Here is a 22,403-nt window from a genome sequence, read left to right on the forward strand (position 1 = left end):
TAGACTATGCCAAACAGTTTCTTTCTTTCTGAATTCTTACTTATTACTATCCCAAATGATCTTACTTATTTGTTTGCTTTTTTTAAAAAATGGCTGTTTCCCTTCAGTAGACTCCATGAGGATAGGGACTGATGTGTCTTACTCACTGTTGCATCCCCACTCCTTAGGATAGTATCTGGCTTCTAACAGGTGCTCAATAAATATTTGTGGGGTGAGTGAATGAAACTAGAGTGGTCTGTGCTTCTCCCCTGTACAGAATGGGATGTTCTGTTTGTCTGTCTCCCTGTTGAAACATGAGTTCTTTAAATGCTGGAGCCTGTCTCCAGTGGATGTCTGGTTTCTTCTACATAGAAGGATCTCATCTTTGTTGAAATTAACTTGAGGAAAAACAGAAAGGCTAGAGATGTAGATGCACAAATTATGCAAATGGAGGTGACAATGAAAACCATGGGAATCATTGTGACTTTCAAGTTGCAGACATGATCAGAGGGCTTAGGAACTCTTTTAAGGAACGCTTTAGCTTCTATATAGAAGCCTGCCACCATCAGTGTCTGTGAGCCTGATTTTTTTCTCCAGAAAACAAGCATTGCCAAATTGATGATGGAAAACTAAACATTTCAGGCTTTAACTTTCCAAACTCAGGAAAGAGTTTCACACAACTATTTACTTTTATAATAAAATTGAAGAAGTTAATTTTAAAATAGTACTAGAAAATCCACATAGCACCAAATATGGCCATGATAAAAAACAAAAATAATTTCTAAGTCCAAAAAGCAAGGATAATATTACCCCCCAGGCATATTGCCAGGTTAGTTATGGACTTTCTCATGTTTTGACCTTTTCTTTTGCAGCTCATTCTAAGCAGATAAATACTTTATGGGTTAGTATCCAAGTACTCAAGAATACTTCTTCACTATGAATTACAAACAGGCTAGGCACGGTGACTCTCACCTGTAATCCCAGCATTTTAGGAGGCCAAAGCGGGCAGATCATTTGAGGTCAGGAGTTCGAGACCAGCCTGGCCAACATGTTAAAACCCCGTCTCTACTAAAAATACAAAAATTAGCCAGGTATGGTGGTGTGCACCTGTAATCCCAGCTGCTTGGGAGGCTGAGGAAGGAGAATCACTTGGACCTGGGAAGTGGAGGTTGCAGTGAGCCGAAATTGTGCCACTGCAGTCCAGCCTGGGTAACAGAGTGAGACTCCATCTCAAAAAAAAAAAAAAAAAAGAAGATAGAAAAAATTAGGAGCAATGTTTTAGTTGCTGTTTGCAATCAGCTTTTAACTATATCTGGTTTAATTTTTCCCTGTTTCTCAAAGCAGTCTACCTTTATTAAACACTTTAATGTCTTTCATTGAAGTCTTTCCTCTAAAACTCTCTACGCTGGTTTTTCCTGAACAATCCTACTTTTTTAGTTCTCTTCAGAAGCATCATACCCTATCAGCATGTCTTTCTGTAATGTTTTCAAACCAACATCCACTCATTGTCTCCTCTTAATTATTGTAACTATACTTTGATTTTTCTTTGGGGAACCACTTTCAGTTCACATTTCTTTTATTCTTTTTTTGGTGTAGGGTACAGGGTCTTGCTCTGTCACCCAGGCTGGAGTGCAGTAGTGTGTTCATAACTCACTGCAGCCTCTGCCTCCTGAGCCCAAGCAATCCTCTGGCCTGAGCCTCTTGAGTAGCTGGGACCACAGGCATGCACCATCATTCCTGGCTAATTAAATTTTTTTTTTTGTAGAGATGGAGTCTCGACACATTGCCACATGCATGCAACTTGGTTCAAGTCTCTCAGACCATCACGCTCCTCTGGTCACAATAATTGCTGTAAACATGGGCGTCTGGTCCTGATCAGAGACAATGAATTATGGTGTGATAAAGCCTATCTGGATACTTCTGGGAAAGGGCCTTTGTTATTCCCTTAGCTATACACTTGTGAGGACATGCGCGACTGTAATCATCTTATAGTCATGAGAAGAGACCTTGCCTCAGAGTGGAGCCCCATGGCAGACCTTTTCTTTTGCAGCTCATCCTAAGCTCATTCTCTCTCCACCTAAAGGTTGGAGAGAGAATTCTGGACTTTGCAGTAATATGAACCAATAAATTCTCATTATATTGAAGCCAGTTGGGTTGAATTTCTGTTATTTGCAACCAAGAAGTTCTAAGTGTTACACTGCTCAAGCAGTCAACTGTAGTTTTTACAGTATAACCCAACATACATAGGACACAATCAGCTCATCACAGGTGTGAGAATGAGTGGTGAGAAAATGGAAACTGAAAGCCCAGATGTGCAGTTGAAAAAAGGAAGAGAAATTTCGGATAGAAACCAAAGGAAGAAAGAGGATCAATGAAGACAGTGATTCTCAAACCAGGTCATACACTGGAATAGCCCAAGGGTTTTTCATAACACTCAGGTCTGCATCCCATTCCCCCAGATTGTGATTACATTGGTCTGGAAGCAGCCCGGGCATCAGGAATTTTAAAAGTGACTGCAATGTTCAGGCAAGGTTGAGAAGCTCTGCTCTAGGAGATACTTGTGTCTGTTTTTAGGAAAAACATAAGAAGCCAGGGGAAAGGTAACAGCTGAAGAGGCAGTAGAAGGACTAAGGAGGTTCAATTATGTAATTACCCAAATTTGTGCTGAAAAATACTGCAGTACTGAAATATTGAGCACCAGATTGGTCACTGGTAGAAAAAGTAACGTGTATGCCTTGTGTTTTCTGAGGGCTATGTTGGTGAGATTTTATCTTTGAGAATTCTATCATTGGACCCAGTCTTAAAAGAAACTCATATTCTAGTTAGAATGATTTGCTCATTCTACCATTTTGCACACTTTTTTCCTCCTTTTATGCAATGAACAATCTTGAGTGATGGATTTTAAAAATAAAATGAGCAAAATCATGATCATTAGATTGAAGATTTAATAATAGACTCTAAAAAAGTCTTCTTGATTTATTTTTAAATTCAGTGTTAGCTTTTTTTTTTTTTAATCAGTGTTTTTGTAAGTCTTAAATTAGTCTCGGAATGTGTTTGAATTGGTAAGACAATATCCACATAAGCTGATCTAAATATAAGTGATTGATTTTGGGGTATAGACCATACCAGCTCCCTTCCCTGAAGCTCTAAGGAGACAAAGATTCCTTGTTAGAATTAAAGAAGCAAATATTTTTAAGATAATACAATAAAAGAATATGTTTTCTGTGGAAAATATACAAAATTTTGATTAGTAAAAAGAAGAAAAATAATCGACCTAATCTCTAGGTCTTGAAAAATACCATAATGTAATACTATTTTTAACTTGCCTTTTCCGATTAATAATAGAGAACATACTTCTACGTTACTTTCTATTTTGTAATGATTTTGCTGTTTTAAAAATGTTTTCGGTCTTTTTGTATACGGAAGAAAATTTTATACATGGAATTGAGAGAAAAGAACAAGGACAAAAGTAAAAATCACCTGTAATTCCATCATATAAATAAATCACTTCTTAAATTGGAAATATAGAGTTTTTTTTTTAGCATTATTTTTACTTTCTTCTGTAAAACAGGGATTGTTTGTACATCTTTTTTTAGCATCCAGTATCTATAATTTAACAATATATTGTGAACGTGTTTCCAGGTTAAATATTCTTTTTATCAAATATTAAAATTGAATGTGTGTTATAGATGGGCCATAATTTTATTTACCAATATCTGTCATTAAACGTTTGGTTCTTTTCAGTATTTTGCCATTTAGTGTAATGCTGTAAATGAGTATGTTTATAGTTAAGTCATTGTACCCATTCAGTATAATTCCTTGCATGCATCCCAGAGGTGAAATTGCTACATCAGAGGAGTCAAAGTAGAAATTCTTTGACTTTGATGTGCAACTGTAGATTAGGCAAATAAGATGGTGAAGAGATTATCAACAGTGGAGATCATCAAAAGAGAAATGATATATTTGTAACCTCTCAAATTAAGGGCATTTCCTCAGTATCATCAACTTCTTCCCATCCTTGGTTACCACATTGAGCTTACAGACCCCCAATCGATAGGCTCCTAGCATCACCAAATTGCTTTCTTTTGCCAAAATATGCCATGTATGTGTTTACACCTCTGTGCTACTTGATTCCGCCTCTGAGAGATAGCTTTTTTGCTCTTTTTCATCCTTTTCATCTTTCAACACTCATTTCACATATTACCTCTTCTGTGAAGCCCAGGCTAAAGTTAGTCAATACCTCCATTGTCTTCCCACAGTTCTTGGCTCTCAGTTAGCAGAACTCTTAGCATTCCACACTATATATCTATTCCTGTCTGTCTCTTCTAGAAAACGTGAACCATGTCTTATTTTTTCTTGTCTCTGCTGTGCCCATCCATGATTAGGACTTTGCTTTCAATTGTAATCTTCAGTCTTCATTAACTGCAACCTACTATAAGAAACACATTTTACATCATGATATATTATATATGTTCAACACACACACACACATATACACAAAAGTTTCTTGGAATAAAATTTGCCATGACAGGATGTCATGCACTCATATTTTCTATTCTGCTGTATTCTATTTGTCATTAAAAATGTTCTGGTCACAGTTCACCAAATCAGTTTACCTACTAATGAGTCATGATTCTCAGTTTGCAAAATTCTACTTAGCATAAATTCAAGTACTGTTTGTTGATCTGAATTGCAAAACATTGGCTTATTTTGCAGCAAATCTCAGACATTATGTAATTTTATCTCTACTCAATAGTATTAAATGTATTCATATTGTTATGTAACAGATTTTTAGAGCTTTTCATCTTGCAAAACTGAAACTCTATACACATTAACCACTACTTTCCCCTTCCTCTCCCCTAGCCCTTGGCAACTACTTTTCTACTTTCTGGTTCTATGATTTTGACTACCTTAGATACTTCATATCAGTGGAATCATGTAGCATTTGTCCTTTTGTGACTGGGATTTCACTTAGAATAATGTCCTTGAGTTTCATCTGTGTTGCAGCATGTGACTAGATTTCCTTCATATTTAAGGTTGATAATATTCCATTGTATGTATATGGCACATTTTCATTATTCATCTATTGATGGACATTTGGGTTGCTTCTGTTTCTTGGCTATTGTGAATACTGCTGCAGTGAACATTGGTGTACAAATATCTCTTCAAGATCCTATTTTGAATTCTTTTGAGTATATCACCAGAAGTGGGATTACTGGGTCATATGGTAATTCAGTTTTTAATTTTTTGAGGAACCTCTATACTGTTCTCCATGATGACTACACCATTTTACATTTCCACTCACAATGCACAAGGGTTTCAGTTTCTCTGCAACATCGCCAACACTTATGCTCTGTTCTTTTGACCAGTGGCCATCCTAATGAATGTGAGGTGATGTCTCACTGTGATTTCGATTTGCATTTCTCTTGTGATTAATGCCGTGCAACATGTTTTCCTATGCTTACTGGCCATTTCTGTATCTTTGGAGAACTGTCTATTCATGTCCTGTAGCCATCTTTAAATTGGGTTATTTTTGTTGTTTTCTCCTTGTTTCTTGATATGTGATCTAAATTGAATTATTAAGCTGTGATTCGAGCATCTTATTTTGGCCTGTGAACAATTCTATTCTGTGACTTCTGGGTTAGCTTGCCTGGCAGTGTTCTTGGAGGTTTCTGTTGCATCACAGCAATTGCTCACACATCTTCTTTTTTTTGACTTTCAGATTCAGGGGTACATGTCCAGGTTTGTCATATAGGTACATTGCACGTCATGGGAGTTTGGTGTATAGATTATTTCATCACCCAGGTAATAGCATAGTACCCGACAGGTAGTTATTTGATCCTCTCCCTCCTCCCTTCCTCCACCTTCAAGTAGGCCCCAGTGTCTGTTGTTCCCTTCTTTGTGTCCATGTGTACTCAGTGTTTAGCTCTGACTTGTAAGTGAGAACATGCGGTATTTGGTTTGCTTAGGATAATGGCCTCCAGCTCCATCCATGTTGTTGCAAAGGACATGATCTTGGTCTTTTTATGGCTGTGTATTACTCCATGGTGTATATGTACTACGTTGTCTTTATCCAGTCTGCCCTTGATGGGCATCTAGGTTGATTCCATGTTTTTGCTATTGTCCACACATCTGAGATGTAACCTAATTTTAAGATCATGCTTATAACTTTTTTTTTCAAAAATGCACTAATTCTGGACTCTGTCAGTTACTGGACTAATTTCCTCCCCACACCCACCTCTACTTCCCTTCTAAAACAATGCTAATTTTGTTCAGATGTCCATGCCTTCCACATTTGCTCAGTTGCCTCAAGGGAAGCCAACCCCACTCCAGTTCTTCAGTACACCCTGATTCGTGTTAAGAATTCCCATTCAGATTCCCCTTGCCAGTGACTGGCTTGGGGAAATGACCACTTGGTAAATCCTGGCTAATGAGTTGTGGAGGGAAATCTACTGGGATTGGGGTTTTCTGGGAAAGTGTTGAGAAGAGAGACTGCACTGTAAGAGGAAGTCTCCCTTCTTTTCCTATATATTGGGCCAGGAAGTGATGCATGCAGTTACTACAGCCATCTTGCCAATAGCTCCAGGAGGATGTGGAGGGAGGACAGATTCTACCTCACTAGTATAGACATCCCTAAGCTACTGAATCTACTACCCCAGAGCCCACATTACCTCTTATCTTTATGATGTTAAAGTTTTTTCCTTCTTGAAACCAGTTTGTCTAAGTTTTCATTTCTTGCAAGTGAAAGCATCTTTCATTGAATCACTTGCCAAAAGTTATAATTTAAATCACTTCAACTGGTTCTTTCTTTCTTTCTTTTTTTTTTTTTTTGAGATGGAGTCTCGCTCTGTCTCCCAGGCTGGAGTGCAGTGGCACGATCTCAGCTTATTGCAACCTCTGCCTCTTGGGTTCAAGCAATTCTCTTGCCTCAGCCTCTCGAGTAGCTGGGACTACAGGCGCCCGCCACCATGCCTGGCTAATTTTTTTGTATTTTTAGTAGAGACAGGGTTTCACCATGTTGGCCAGGATGGTCTCAATCTCTTGACCTCATGATCTGCCCTCCTTGGCCTCCCAAAATCCTGGGATTGCAGGCATGCACCACCATGCCCAGCCTTAACTGCATATTTCTTAATATGATTATAGACTGTCAGCAATAGAATCACATTGGTAGTTTCTTAAAATACACTTTCTGGGGCCCCACTGCAAATACATTGAATCAGAATTTTAGTGGGGCACCTACATTCCTATACACACACAGACAGCAGAAATAATAGTGAAAACTTGATGAAATGATTTAAGAAAAATTATCCAAAACTTGCAAATGAAGCTGAGAATGACTCCATGTCCTTTCAGCGTGAGTGTTGAAAAAATTCACCCAAGATTGATTATACAGAAGAATGCACCTGTGTTTAGCTGCAATTTGCTATTTGGTTAGAACCAGATACTTTAAGTTGTACGTTAACTATGTTTTCTGTCTTGGAGAAAAATAACTCCTCATGGTGATAGTTTAGTGACCCTGTAGAACATTACCCAGTTTTGACTCTGTTAGCATATTTATTTCTGCATCCTTTTGGCCAACTTATGATATAAATCCTCATTCCTCAGTTTCTTCTTTTAACCAACCTTGCCGTTGTATTGGTTTCTTCATTAATAGATGAATTAAATAAAATTTTTGACACATATTCATTCTATATTTGTAGGAGAGTCATGCTTTTTTAAAATTGAAGATTATATTTTAACGGGATTCTCAGCTCCTTTGCTAATGTTTCTCCTCCCAAGGAGCTGTGGCATGGTTCCTTCCTCATTACCAATAATACTTGCTTATCTCGTTACCTGCAGATAAAAGGTAAGGAAAGGACTAAGTTTTCCCTTTTGTACCAGTGGCTATTTGTGTGTTTCTAAAACAAGCATAATTGAGGTTGCTTTTACCTTTGGCCACTGTTCTTGGCAATTATAAGCAGTGTCTCAAATGCATTTAGGTGCTGAGCTAATTTTCTGTTTTATTGATCAAATGATGTTTCTGTTCTCTGGAACACATTTAGAGCACTCAAAGTAGGTGTGACCCAGAGTTTTAATTAGATACTAGTTAAAATCTAATTTCCTATGATGATTTGGGGCAAGTTTCTTTGAGGACAGAGTAGCCTAGTGGAAGCCGTCATCCAAGCAGTCCTGGGTTTGAATCCCAGCCTGTGATCACTGCATGCTGTTGGGCAGGTTCATTAAAGTCAGTTTTCTTTCATGTGAAGAGGGGGTAATAGCAGCTACTTCACAATGTAGTTCTTTAGGTGCGAGGGAAGAAGCTGAATGGAGCAGCTCAGAGCTTACCTCTAAGACTAGGTGCTCAGGCTGAATTCAAATTCTGCCACATAGAGGCTTGTGGTTCTGAATGAGTTACCTAATATCTTTGAGAATCATTTGCCTTACCTGAAAAGTAAATAATAGTTCCTGCCTGATAGAATTACAAAGAACATCAAAGGAGAATTCGTCCCATTCTTCAACACTATTGTTTGAGTACCACTTTCACATATTTTGCTATGTTTCTATCTCATCTTGTACGCTCATCACAATCTTGCTACATTGGCACCACTTCTACTATCACTTACTTGATATTTTCATTTAGTTAATTTCATTAGGTAAATATTTATTGACAGTCTATTTTCTAGAAACTGTGGAGGTTTTGAGGGTATAGCAGTTTACAAATAGGGCCAAAGTTCCTGCCCTCATGCAGTTCATGTCTCAAGTATATTTGTTTTAAACAGACATTTGATATCACCTCCATTAATTGGAAAACAATGTCACATGGAAAAGACGGTGACTTGAATGAAAATTGTGAAAGCGAAACAATGTTGGTTTTTACAAATTCTAGCTAGATACAGTCTCCCTTTCTTTGTTTAAAACATAGATTTTTCACTTTTAGAGGGTGTTTGAGACATACTAGTGCCACACTGCAGCCTCTCCTTGATGTTATTGGGAAAATCAATAAAGAACCAGAAAGGGGGCAGTTTTTCTCACTGTGGGATTCAGTGTTGCTTTATTCTATGGGCCCAGTTGACTCCAAGTTGACTGCACTTATCAGCAGGTGCACAGGACAGGTTCCACACTTTGGTGTCCCCACTCGGATTCACATAAAGCAGGTTAACACAGTCCCAGGCACAGAGCTCAGAGGGAGATAACTTTTGGCTCCAGCAAGATTCATCATAAAAGAGGGCACATTCTTCTGTGCATCTGCATGGATAGGAAAGGTCTGGGTATCCTCTGCAGGGTTATTAATTACACGTAGATTTCACGTGTGTTTTCACGAGGCTGCGATTTCACGATTGCATCTTAGAATGTGCCTTCAGAGCTCTGAGAGCTCCTGGGCGTCTTGTCTTTGTATCATTTGGCTCCTCGTACTAAAAGCCACATCCTGTTATGTTTGGTTGCTAGGTGGAGAAATGTTATCATGGGCTTCAGCAATAATTTATCCACAAGCTCAAGGAGTTGTCATGTTCTCTGACAGTGAGCTGCGGTACTTTATCAGCTCGCCTGTAAATCAGGCGTGTGTGGGTGCGCATGCCAGCACTGTTTGATCTCTCGCAGACACTGTAATAATCTGCTTTTGTCTGATTGATTCCTTCACATCACCATGCACATTGCAACAGAGAGTGGAGTGCCCTCTGTTTATCTCGGCTGGTCATCTGCAGGAGGCCAACAGGGCAGAAAATGCTCTTCGTGCGGAGATGTAAGAGTTTTTGGAATTAGGGCCTTTCCATCATATCCCCGAGCTGGTTTTGTTCAATAAATCAATGATAGCAGAATTGAATGCACCATAAATACCTCAAACCATATCTCTTACAAGAATGTAAGAGTAATTCATAGAAACAGGAAAGGTAACTTTGTGAGAAAGAATTACGACCCCTACAAGCCACAGACATTCAGGGCTTTTTACTGCCTGTGTTCACATCTCACCCCTTGAACTTTGGGGTGAGTTCAACGAATACACTGTGAAAACGAATACACTGCTAGCGGGTGTTTGCTTCCAGAAAGTGCAGCAGGTAAAATGGAGTAGAACAGATGCTGTCGAGACCGATCACTGCTTTTCGTCTGACACCGAGCTTTTCTCAATTTCTCTTGGCTTGTGTTACATGTGGTCCGACTTCATCCCTGATGTCAAGGGATGCATCCCATCATCATAATGGAGCAATTTGGACTCTGTCATTTGGTGGTTTATGAGTTGCCCTTTTGCCACCCCCACACCAGACTCACCCTTCCACGAGGATTGTCAGCCTTTCTGATGCTTTAAATGTCTTCCCACCAGGCAAGCCTAGTCCCTGTTTCCTGGGCTCCTAATTGCTGACAGGTAGTTTGGGACACATTTTGGCATCTCCAGCCCCCAGGAGTCGGGCTGAAATCCGTGAGCTGATTACTGCCTTGAGTGTGGCAGCAGCTTGCTGTGCTGTGACCCAGGAGCCATCCCCAGCGTCCACGCCTGCCCCAGTTGAAAGCAGAGGTCAAGCTGTATTGTAGATGTGATTGACTAAAATCCCATCGGAGAGGAGGATTGTGTCGTAGCATCCCCCTCTTGGATGGCGGCAAGATGAAATTACATGAAGAAGTCTTTCAGCACAGAAATGAATGTAGCTCTAAAAAAAAACAAAAACAAAAATAAAGACAGCTTGAGTGGACTGTTTAGTGCAATCGAAGGCATGCAATTGTTCTTATTTTCATGGTAGTCAATAATATTAATGATTATTTATTCCACTCCTATTGTGTGCTCAGACATAGTTCAGTCACCTGATAGACACTATTACAAACCGTATATATTAGTGGTTAGAGCACAAGTAGGCAAACCACAGCCAGTGGGCCAAATCCAGCCAGCAACCTGTTTTTGTCAGTAAAGTTTTATTAGAACACATCCATACTCATTTATTTACATATCATCTATGACTGCTTTTCCCTACAACAGCAGAATTGAGTAGTCGTGACAGAGACTGTGTGGCCTGCAAAGGTGAAAATACTATCTGGCGACCCGTTAAAAAACATTTGTTGTTGACAGTTGAGTTAGAGGATTGCTTTGGTGCCAGACTGCCTGTTCCAACCCTGACTTTACCACTTCACAGCTGTGAGACATTGGGCAAGTTACACAACCTCTTTAAACCTTGGTTTTCTTTCATGTAAAGTGGAGATTATAATAATGTTGGCCGGGCACGGTGGCTCACGCCTGTAATCCCAGCACTTTGGGAGGTTGAGGTGGGCAGATTGCCTGAGCTCAGCAGTTCGAGACCAGCCTGGACAACACGGTGAAACCCCATCTCTACTAAAATACAAAAAAATAGCCGAGTGTAATGGTGTGCGCCTGTAATCCTAGTTACTCAGGAGGCTGAGACAGGAGAATCACTTGAACCTGGGAGGCAGAGGTTGCAGTGAGCCGAGATTGCACCACTGCACTCCAGCCTCAGTGACAGAGTAAGACTCCATCTCCTAAATAAATAAATACATAAACAAAAATAATGTTTATCTCATTGAGTTGTTGGTGGTGTAATGAGCACTGCCGTGGTTTGAATGTGTCCCCCAGAAGTTCGTGCGTTGGAAACCTAATCCCCAAATTTATGTTGATCGTAGTTGGAGGCAAGGCCTTTGGGAGGTAATTAGGATTAGATGAGGTTATCAGGGTGAGGCCCCGTTGAGAGGACTAGTAGCTTTATAAGAAGAAGAAGAGAGACCCGAGCTGACATACTCTTGCCCTCTTGCTGTGTGATGCCCTCCACCATGTTATGACACAGTAAGAAGGCCCTCACTAGATGCCAGTGACATGTTCTTACACTTCCCAGCCTCCAGAAACATGAGCCATATAGACTTCTATTCTTTATAAATCACTCACTCTGTAGTATTCTGTTATAGCAACAGAAAATGGACTAAGACAAATATGTTAGCCATAACTCAACTGGTAACAGTATTCTCTCTGAACATCCTGTAATTTGTTCACTTGTGCCCACTCTGAGCAGATACATCTATTCTTCGCCTGGTATTTAGGTGCTGATGTCCTGCATATTTTGTACCTGTGCATTTGCTTGCATGAATTTATGGGAGTGGACATGTGCAGCCCAGAACATTTGAGAAAGATCATGGCAGAGTTACAGGCTTCACAAACTATGACGCTTTTTACAAGTACTTTAAATATATACCCAAAGTTAGTTGAAGGGTTTATTCCAAGGTCAGCACAAAATCCAGTTAATCTGGCTGTTCAAATTAGTATGATAGTGGCCTCAGTGGTGTTACAGGATGATTTACAACATATTTGAGAGTACATATTTGCTGTTTACAATTTTAAGAGGGCTTAGACCTAGTTTAAAAAAATTGAAGGTTAAATCAACTATGTGAAACCTTCAGCTCCTGAAAACTGGATTTTGAAATCCATGATTTTATACTCTATCATAAGAGTCACAACATTTTTCTGTATAGGGCCAGAGAGTACCTGTTTTAGGCTTGCATCTGTTCAACTCTGCCACTGTAGCACAAAACAGCCATAGACAATATGCACACAAGTGGTTTAGTGTTGCTGTAACAGAATATCTGAGGCTGGGTAATTTATAAAGAAAAGAGGTTTATTTGGCACGCAATTCTGGTGACTGGAAGCTTCTAGATTGGGCAGCTGCATCTGGTGAAGACTCTTACTGCTTCCACTCATGGTGGAAAGAGGAAGGGGAGCAGGTGTGTGCAAAGAGATCACATGGTGAGAGAAGAAGCTAGAGAGAGAGCCACCAAAAAAGCCAGGCTCTTTTAAACAACCCACTCTTGGAGAAGCTAGTCCATTCCTGTGAGAGTGAGAACTCACTCACCCCTATGGGAGGGCATTACTCTATTCACGTGAGCTCCATGGACAAAACCCCAACGCCTCTCACTACTTCCCACCTCCCAGCACTGCTGCATTGGGGCTCAAATGTCGTCATGAGTTTTGGTGGGGGTTGGACCACATCTAAACCACAGCAAATGGGTGTTCCTATAAAACGTTGCTTACGAAACAGGTGATGGGCTGTTGGCCCAATCAGCCAATCTTGCTCTACCATATCTTTAAAAACTCATATTTAGTCCTTGTCCTCAGTTCCTTATGGGTATTAATTTATTAATCCTAACAAGGATCTTAGGTGGTAGGTATGTTGATAACTTCATCATTGACTTTTACAGGTGAAAAGTTGAGGGACAAGGAGGTTAAATAATTTGCCCAAGATCCACAGGACTTGAACTCAGCCTATCTGGTCCCAGAGCTAGTACATTGAGGCACCATTCTATACTATCTCCTTTAGTCGTAGTGTCCATAGTGCTATTCTTTATATGAAAATTGTCCTAGCTTTTTTTTTTTTTTTCAGACGGAGTCTCACTCTGTCACGCAGGCTGGAGTGTGGTGGCATGATCTCGGCTCACTGCAAGCTCCGCCTCCTGGGTTCACGCCATTCTCCTGCCTCAACCTCCCGAGTAGCTGGGACTACAGGCACCAGCCACCACACCCAGCTAATTTTTTGTATTTTCAGTAGAGACAGGGTTTCACCGTGTTAGCCGGGATGGTCTCGATCTCCTGACCTCGTGATCCACCTGCCTCGGCCTCCCAAAGTGCTGGGATTACAGGCGTGAGTCACTGCGCCTGGCTGAAAATAGTCCTTGCTTTTAAATTTTGTTTGTGTGCCTGTAAGGACTCCTTTATGGAAGACGGTTTTAAAACGATTTCTCCCATCCCTAGTTGTGTTTGTATCCAAAACAGAGAACACTCTGTCTTTATGGATACTAATGGGTTGGGGTCACTATTTTTCAATGAATGGGTACGTGAGCCCCCCAAATCCTTGCCACTTAAAATGTGATCAGCTTTTGTGGGCTTGCAACCAGTGCAGAGTCCAGCACTTGGAAGTGGCTGCATGCTTGGGGTTTAATGCTCTGTGGTTGCCACCCTGAGATTCGTAATTCTATGTTTATTTGTGTTTTGTAAGTGACATCCAAAGGGACATTACTTGTGCCCGGAACTTGGAGCTTCAGCTCACGTTAGTTCCTGCCTTCTGCTCCCTGTCCACTCCGTGGATGGCTTCTTGGCTCCCCACTTCCCTGCACTGTCCAGTGATGGCTGCTGCCCTCTGTCTTGATGGGACCTCACTCCAGTGAACTTACCTCATGAGCATTCCTGTGTCCAAGAAAGAACAACATTAAAAAGCAAATTTGAAAACACCAAGGCAGATGGAGAGAGAGACTACAAAAAACATTTTTAAAAATTGCTTTTTGAATAAAAGGGCCAGCATTTTTAGTCTACACTGAGCCTCACCAATTATGTAGTCAGTCCTGGCTGACTCTCAACAGCAGCATTACCTGGGAACTTGTTAAAAATGCAGAATCTCAGGGTGTACCCCAGACCTGCTGAATCAGAATCTGCATTTTTTCTGGGATCCCCAGGTGATTCCTGTGCACATACAATTTTGAGAAGCATAGCCCAAAAGATGGCTTCCAAATGGACCAGATGATCGGATGCTTAAAAGACATCCCAGGCAATTCTGGGGTTCAGCTGCTTCTGGGATCCATAGTCCCATATCGATGTTTCCCAGCCTTCCCTGATGATGATCAGAAACCTGAGGCAAGTTTATAACACCAGGAGCTCCCAGGCTCTCTGCGCCAATCTCTGCATCAGACTCTCTGAAGGAGGGTCCCGGGAATACATATTTTTAACAAGCACTCCAGATGACCCTTCTTAGGCAGTAAGTTTGGAAAACTCAACTCTTTATAAATGACACACTAGGACCTAAAGGCATCCCCAAACATCTAACTTGTATCCATATCTGTCACTTACCTGTAGAACCTGGCTTAACCCACTTGTAATTTAGAAGCATTTTAACTAGAGCTGCCTTATCTCAATCATCTGTGTGTTTGCGGGTCACAGTAAAGAGCTATTTCAGTGCAATGAAAATGAAACCCAGGGTATTCGGGAGTTTTGACATCCAGGCCTGATATCATAAAGACACCAAGGTAAAGCAAGACAACCAGGCCCCTGGGGGTTACGTCTTTGGCAACTGCTGTCAATGTTAGAGAGACGGGGCGGGGTGGGGGCAGGGAAGAGAAGGAGCAATGCTTCTATTCATCAGTTGTTATTCTGTGCACACAGGTTGTTCTCAAAGACCTTGGACCACTGGTAGTGGTGGCCAGGAAGGTCAACAGTGTATTAGGTGACATGAGGGATGAACCAAGAAATGGTAGGGCCTCAACCTGTTACAAAACAACAGAGTATTTGGATCTGGGATGCTGAGTGCTGTGTCTGACTGTACTCCCAGGTAAACATAAAGGAGTCCTGTAAGGAATGGGTCCTTTCTGTGGGAGGTACAAAGTGTAGTCACCACCCAAAGTCAGACTAAAGTCAATGGAACTTTTCTGTCCCATGCATAGACTGTGAAAGAGCACTATAGCCAAGAAACTTTATAGAAGCATGGTTTCCAAATAGACCACGCTGGTTGTGAACTCCTGAGGGAGGGAGGTCAGAGGAAAGCAGGATGAGCTGTGACCTATCCCTTCTAAAGGGGATGAGTGCCAGCTCAAGCCAGTTACGCATATGTTTATGTGTATTCTTATACATATACGTATGCACATGTACACATATATGTAAATGTGTTATACTTCTAGTGTACACCATTATGGCCATACCATTCACAGCTTTTACCTGCTTTGTTTGACCAAGGACCATGCAGTGCCAGTCATTAAAATTTGTGTATACATATATAGAGAATAATTAACTATGTTACTGTATACTTATATATGAGTATATAAATTTTATGATTTACATTACATTATACAACATTGTATTATGTCATATTGTACATATCTAAACATGTCCCATGTCCTTCCAAATGTCAGACCCTGGCCAAAAGGCTTGACCAACTCTGGACCATCCACTTCGAATGTTTTGTTGAGTAAGCAATAAATGTCCTTATGGTTTATACTTGTGCTATTCAAAGTGTGGTTCTTGGATCAGCTGCATTGATATTCCCTAGGAGCCTGTTAGAAATGCAGACTCTTAGGCTCCATCCCAGACCTGTTGAATCAGAACCACCGTCTTAACAATCATCCCAGGTCATGCATGTGCACATTAAAATATGAGGAATGGTCTGGGCGTGGTACCTCACACCTGTAATCCCAGCTCTTTGGGAGGTTGAGGTGGGCGGATCACGAGGTCAAGAGATTGGGACCATCCTGGCCAACATGGTGAAGCCCTGTCTCTACCAAAAATACAAAAAAATTAGCTGGGCTTGGTGGCACACACCTGTAGTCCCAGCGACTTTGGAGGCTGAGGCAGGAGAATTGCTTGAACCCGGGTGGTGGAGGTTGCAGTGAGCCAAGATCGCGCCACTGCACGCCAGCCTGGCAACAGAGTGAGACTCAGTCTCAAAAAAAAAAGAAAAGAAAAGTGCTTGTTTAAGTAGACTAAGCCTTGTTCTTTTATTTGGGGCCTTTTCTGATGCTGTTTCTTTTCCCTGAAAACACTTCCCTAGCATCCTTTGCTTTGTGCCAGAATCTAAATGCTGAAAGTTCACTCCTGCTGTTGAAGGATTTAATGTCTAGTGGGCCTCTTGATTTGCAAGTCAGTGCTTTTTTCTTTTATTCTTAGGCAAGTATGGTAGCTCTTTGTGTTGGTTATCCATTACTGTGTAACAGATTACCCCCAAAATATAGCAGCTTAAAACAACACATATTTATAATCTCATATTTATTATGGGTCAGGGATCTGAGCACCTCTTAGCTGGGTTGTCTGTTTCATGGTCTTTCCTGAGACTGCAATCAAGGTGTTAGCCAGAGATGGGGTCTCTTCTGAAGGCTCAGCTGGGAAGGCCGCCTTCCAAGCTCAGTCCCATGGCTTTTGGCAGGAGTCAGTTCCTGAATACTTATGACACTAAGGCCTCATTTCTTCACTGGCTGGCTGGCTGCTGGCCAGAAGCCACCCTCAGTTTCTTGCTAGGTGAACCCCTCCAACATGGTAGCTTGTATTATGAAAGTCAGCAAGGGAGAGACTCAGCTAGCAAGATGGAAGTTACAGCTTTTTAAATCAAATCGCAACAGCCAGTCATGTCTCTTTAGTGCTGGCTGTCATATTCTATTGGTAGAAGCAAGTTCCTGTATGGGGAGGGAAATCGCACAATGCCATGAATACCAGGAAGTAGGTATCATTGAGGCTAATCCTAGAGTCTGCGTGCCACACCTCTCTGTGTCTCAGTTTTCTTCTTTACAAAATGGGAGAAATAATAAAACCCACTTTATAAAGATTGAACTGAATATGTGGTTTAAATGAGATGATTTCTCATAAAGCCCTTTGAATTGTTCCTGGCCTGTACTAAGTGCTCAAAAATGTTAGCTGTGCTGCTCTTGTTACATTTGGCGTTTTTAGCAGCACCCTGCTGATTACTATTATTGTCGTTAATGACAATAATTACACAGACAAAGAGCTCAGTAGATATATATGCAAGATATTATGCCAAATATTTTACATATGCTTCCAAATTTAACCTTAATGACAGCCATGTGAGGTGGTGGCTAATTTATTAATTTCACCCTTCCTATAATTGACTAAACCAGTGTTTATAAACAACAAACACAGAATATTGCCCAAGATGATACTGTTTATAGATGGCTAGGTTGGGATTAAAATCCATATTATTGGTCTCTAGATTTAGATTTTTTTTTTTTTAACCATTATGTATTAGCATATGTTTAATGTGGACATTTCCTCACTGTCTTGTAGGATTTTTTTTGCCATTACTTAGGAGTCCTTGACATAGGCAACAAGGCATAGAACTATGATAGTTCTACCAGTTAATGACTGATATGCTAAACTTTAAGGGGAAAGACCTTATATAGGTGCTATGGTTTGAATGGGTCCCCCAAAGGTCATATATTAGAAACGTAATTGTTAATGTAACAACAGTAAGAGGTGGGGCATTTAAAAGGTGATTCAGTAATGAGGGCACACCTTTCAAATATGGATTAATGCCGTTATCAGAGGAGTGAGTTAGTTCTAGAGAACTTTAATCTCAAGATTTAATCTTAAGATTAATACCATTATCTAAGGAGTGAGTGAGTTTTCAAAAGTGGGTTGTTGTAAAAGTGAGGTTGGCTCACTCTTGCAGTCTTTTTCACAAGCACTCACTTGCTCTTCCACTTTTCCACCATGTTATGATGTAGTATGAGGCTCTCACTAGAAGCTGCTGCCATGCTCTTGAACTTCCCAGCCTCCAGAACCACGAGCCAAGTAAACCTCTTTTCTTTACAAACTACCTAGTCTCTGGCATTATATTACAGTATCAGTATCTTTCCCCCATTTTTGGGGAAAGTTAAGTTTCTTTCTTAAATAAGTGTGAAAATTCATTCGTTTCTTCCCCGTACACTGTGGGATGCTGTTGTGGTCTGAATATATGTGTCCCCCAAAATTTGTAAGTTGGAACCTATTTACCCAATGTGATAGTATTGAGAGGTAGGGACTTTAGTAGGTGGATGGGTTATGAGGGTGGAGCCCTCATGAATGGGATTAGTGTCCTTGTAAAAGAGGCTTGAAGGAGCCTCCTCAGTCTACCCTTCTACTGTGTGAGGATATAGCTAGAAGGTACCATCTTTGAAGGAGAGAGAGCCAGTCCTTGGCAGTCACTGAATCTTCTGGCACCTTGATCTTCCCAGCCTCTAGAACTGTGAGCAATAAATTTCTGTTGTTTATAAATCACCCAGTTTAAGGTATTTTGTTACAGCAGTCCTAACGGATTGAGTTAGGCACCTACAATGTAAGAGGCATCCCTAAGTGTCAGCCCTTGAGGCTGCTGAGGTGCGTATAAAGCATTGTCCTTGTTCTTCCTCAGTGTCCAGTCTTATGACTATGCTGTCCACTGCCTGTTGGGCTGCCTGAGATAGAGATATGTAGTTGTCCTCAACATCCATCATTCTCTTGATCCTTTACTAATAAGGCCCTTAATTGTATTTGGAAACATGGTGGCCCAGCTGAAGACTGCATTTTTCAACCTTTTCTGAGCTGGAGCTGGGGAATAGAATGTGAGAAGAAGTGATAATCAGATCTTTAAAGGCTGAAGGCATTTCCTCTACTCTTTTGTCTTTGAGCTGCCCTTTCCTCCTCTTTATGTAATGTGCCTGGGACTGATTTCATCTTTGCTCCAGGGACCTGCAGCCTGGTCAATCAAATCATCAGTCTCTTCCTGGTCATTGTGATGTGCCCATATCACATCCACCCAGGCCTGACCAATTGAGTATCCCGTTTCTCCCTGTCTCAGTGACTGGTTCAGGGGTGTGTGTAGATGACCCCAAATCTAGGCTAGTGGAACACAGCTTTGGAACTTTCATCACAATATTGGGAAGAGAAAAGTGGCTACCTTCGTGCTGAACCTACAGTGGTTGGACGATGTATAACTCAAGAACTGCTGGGTACACTATGTGGCTAGAACGTGGCTGAGAGGGAAGGTGATACTGATGAAAACAGAGCTGCAAGATGGACAAAAAGAGATCTCACACTATTGCCTGAGGCTCCCTGTTCATCCCTGCCGAAGCCCCTTGTATGCTGGGACTTTTCATTTTTGTGAGATAATAATCTCCATGCCCTTAAAAGTAACTTTTAAAAGCATTTAATTAATTTATTTATTTATTTTAAGTAAACCAGTTTAAATGGAAGCCCAGTCCCTTGAATCTGAAAAAAGTTCCTTTCTGATATCATAACGTTTCTTACATTTTGTGATTGGGGATTGTTAGGAAAATTAAATAAGATGATTCATGTGAAACCCTTAGCACAGTGCCAAGATAGTGTCTGATTAATGCTAGCTATTCTCGTTCTTACTATTGGAAAGAGAAAATGTAGACTCATGTTATGTTTTGGACATTGAAACTTACTTTAAAATGGTTTGTGATGACTACATAGATTTGTAGACCTGCCACCACCAATTCATAGACCAGCCACATCGGTGGACCCCTGTTTTCCAGGGCTTTTGCTATGGGGGACATACAGAGAGGCAAGTTACAGGCCTACCCTGAGGCTACTATAGGGGAGGCAGGGGGAAGCCGTGGCTAACAGCATGGATCCTGGAGCCATATAAGCTCCAGATTTTCCTTCCATCACTCATTAGCTGTGTGACTTAAGTCAGCAAATTTTACCTCTATGCCTCTGTTTCCTCTTCCATGAGATAAAGATGATACCTGTTTGAAATTAAAGGGGTGAATGTGTGTGTTAATGAGCCCCTTGTCTGATATTGAGCAAGTTCACTCACCTGTACCTACCTGCATCCACCTTTACTCGTCTGCACATCCATATGCCCATAATATACTGTCATAGAAAATGAGTATTATAGACAAGTTGGGGGTCAATTAATGGAAGCCATCACTTCCCATAAAAGTTTTTAAAATATCATTGATCATATTATATTACCTCGTAATATAAATTCCTAGCTTGCAAACTGTCTTGTAACAAAAATCTTATCTGTATTTTTTCATTTATCTCTAGATCCCAGCTCAGAGCTTGGCACAGAATAAAACATGATTGAAGTTTTCTGTATGAATCTTTTTTCTTTATCACATCCTTTTTGACTCAAAGACTACAGATCACTTCCTGACTGGGTGCCCTGAATCCAGCCCTGCCCCCTTTGGCCCATTCACTGTGAATTCGTTTGTGAGCACTTGGTCACTGAGTGCCCACTAGGGGCCAGGCACATAGACAAGTGGATAAGATAGTCACCAGCAGGGGACAAGACAGTCAAGGAATCCACCTTTGTGGGCTCAGAGTCTAGTAAAAAAGATGGATGAACAAATGAATATGTATTATAGTAGCAGGAAGGGATGAGGGCTCTGGAGAAACATAAACCAAGATAAAGGATAGAAAGTGGCAGTGGATGTTTCTTTAGATCAGTTCCTCAGAGAAGACTTATTCAAAGAGGGGACATTTGAGCCGAAATCTGAATGAAATAACTGGGTGAATGAAGCAATGTGGCCTGCTGGAGGTGGGGGGCAGGAAGGAACAGCAAATGCAAAGGCTCTGGGGCTGGAGCTTGTTTGCCTTGTTCAAGGAACAGCGAGGGGCCAGTGTAACTGAGCTTAGTGAGTGTGGCTGGAGAGATGAGGTCGAAAAGGCAGTTCTTCGAATATATTTTAGAAATGTGTTTTTAAAATCCTGCATTTGACTTTCACATTAGTAATCACATCACATCAGTAATCACAGCTTTCTGTGACTTCCAGTTGCTCTTCAAATAAAGTCTTGCATGGATTTAAAACAATATTGTTAATTTTTAATTTTTGTGAGCACATAGAGTTGTATATATTTATAGGGTATGTGAGACGCTTGGATACAGACATGCAATGTGAAATAAGCATGTCATGGAGAATGCATTATCTATCCATCCTCCCAAGCATTTATCCATTGAGTTGCAAGCAATCTGATTATACTATTTGTTTCAAAATGTACAGTTATTATTGACTATAGTCACCCTGTTGTACTATCAAATAGTACATCTTATTAATTCTTTCTTTCTAACTAGTTTTTTGTGCCCATTAACCATCTCCACCTCCTCCACAGCCCCCTACCCCGCTTCCCAGCCTCTGGTAACCATCCTTCTACTCTCTATGTCCATGAGTTCAATTGTATTGACCTTTAGATTCTACAGATAAGTGAGAACATGTGATGTCTGTCTTTCTGTGCCTGGCTTATTTCACTTAGTGATCTTCAGTTCCATCCATGTTGTTGCAGATGACTGGATCTCATTCTTCTTTATGACTGAATAGTACTCCATTGTGTATATGGATGGCATTTTCTTTATCCACTTATTCGCTGATGAACACTTAGGTTGCATGGATTTAGAACCTCTGTGTAGCCTCTACCAGACTCACTTTCTCTTTGGTTCAGCAATGCTGGTTTTGAAAGTTTTGCAGAAAAGAACCCATCTCCATGCTGCCTCAGGGGTGTGTACGTGCTGTTCTCACTGACATCCTTTTCTTTTCCTTGACCATCCAACACTCACTCCTCTGATATGTCCTCAGAGAGCCTCCCTTAACCCTTGTCCTGAGATTTGGTCAGGTTTGGTTGTGATACATTTTCAAGAATTTTGTTTTTCTTCCTTGAGGCACTTTTTACCACTGTAAATAGCTAATAAATTGAGCACTTGATTTAATGCCTACCCCTTCTGATAGTTTGTAAGCTTTCCAAGATCAGACTTCCTGTATAGATTATTTAGCAGTGTCCTCGGGTCTTAGGAAAGTTCTAGCAAATAGCATTCAAGAAGTGTTCATTTATGGAATGAATGGACAGGCATTCTGAGGCAAGACCCTTCTCTACCTCCTGCACTTACCTGCACCTACCTGCACCCACCTTCACTCACCAGTACCTACCTGCACCCACCCTCACTTACCTGAACCTACCTGCACCCACCCTCACTCACCTGAACCTACCTGCA

Source organism: Piliocolobus tephrosceles, chromosome 20 (genome assembly GCF_002776525.5).
Source record: "Piliocolobus tephrosceles isolate RC106 chromosome 20, ASM277652v3, whole genome shotgun sequence".
NCBI lineage: Eukaryota > Metazoa > Chordata > Mammalia > Primates > Cercopithecidae > Piliocolobus > Piliocolobus tephrosceles.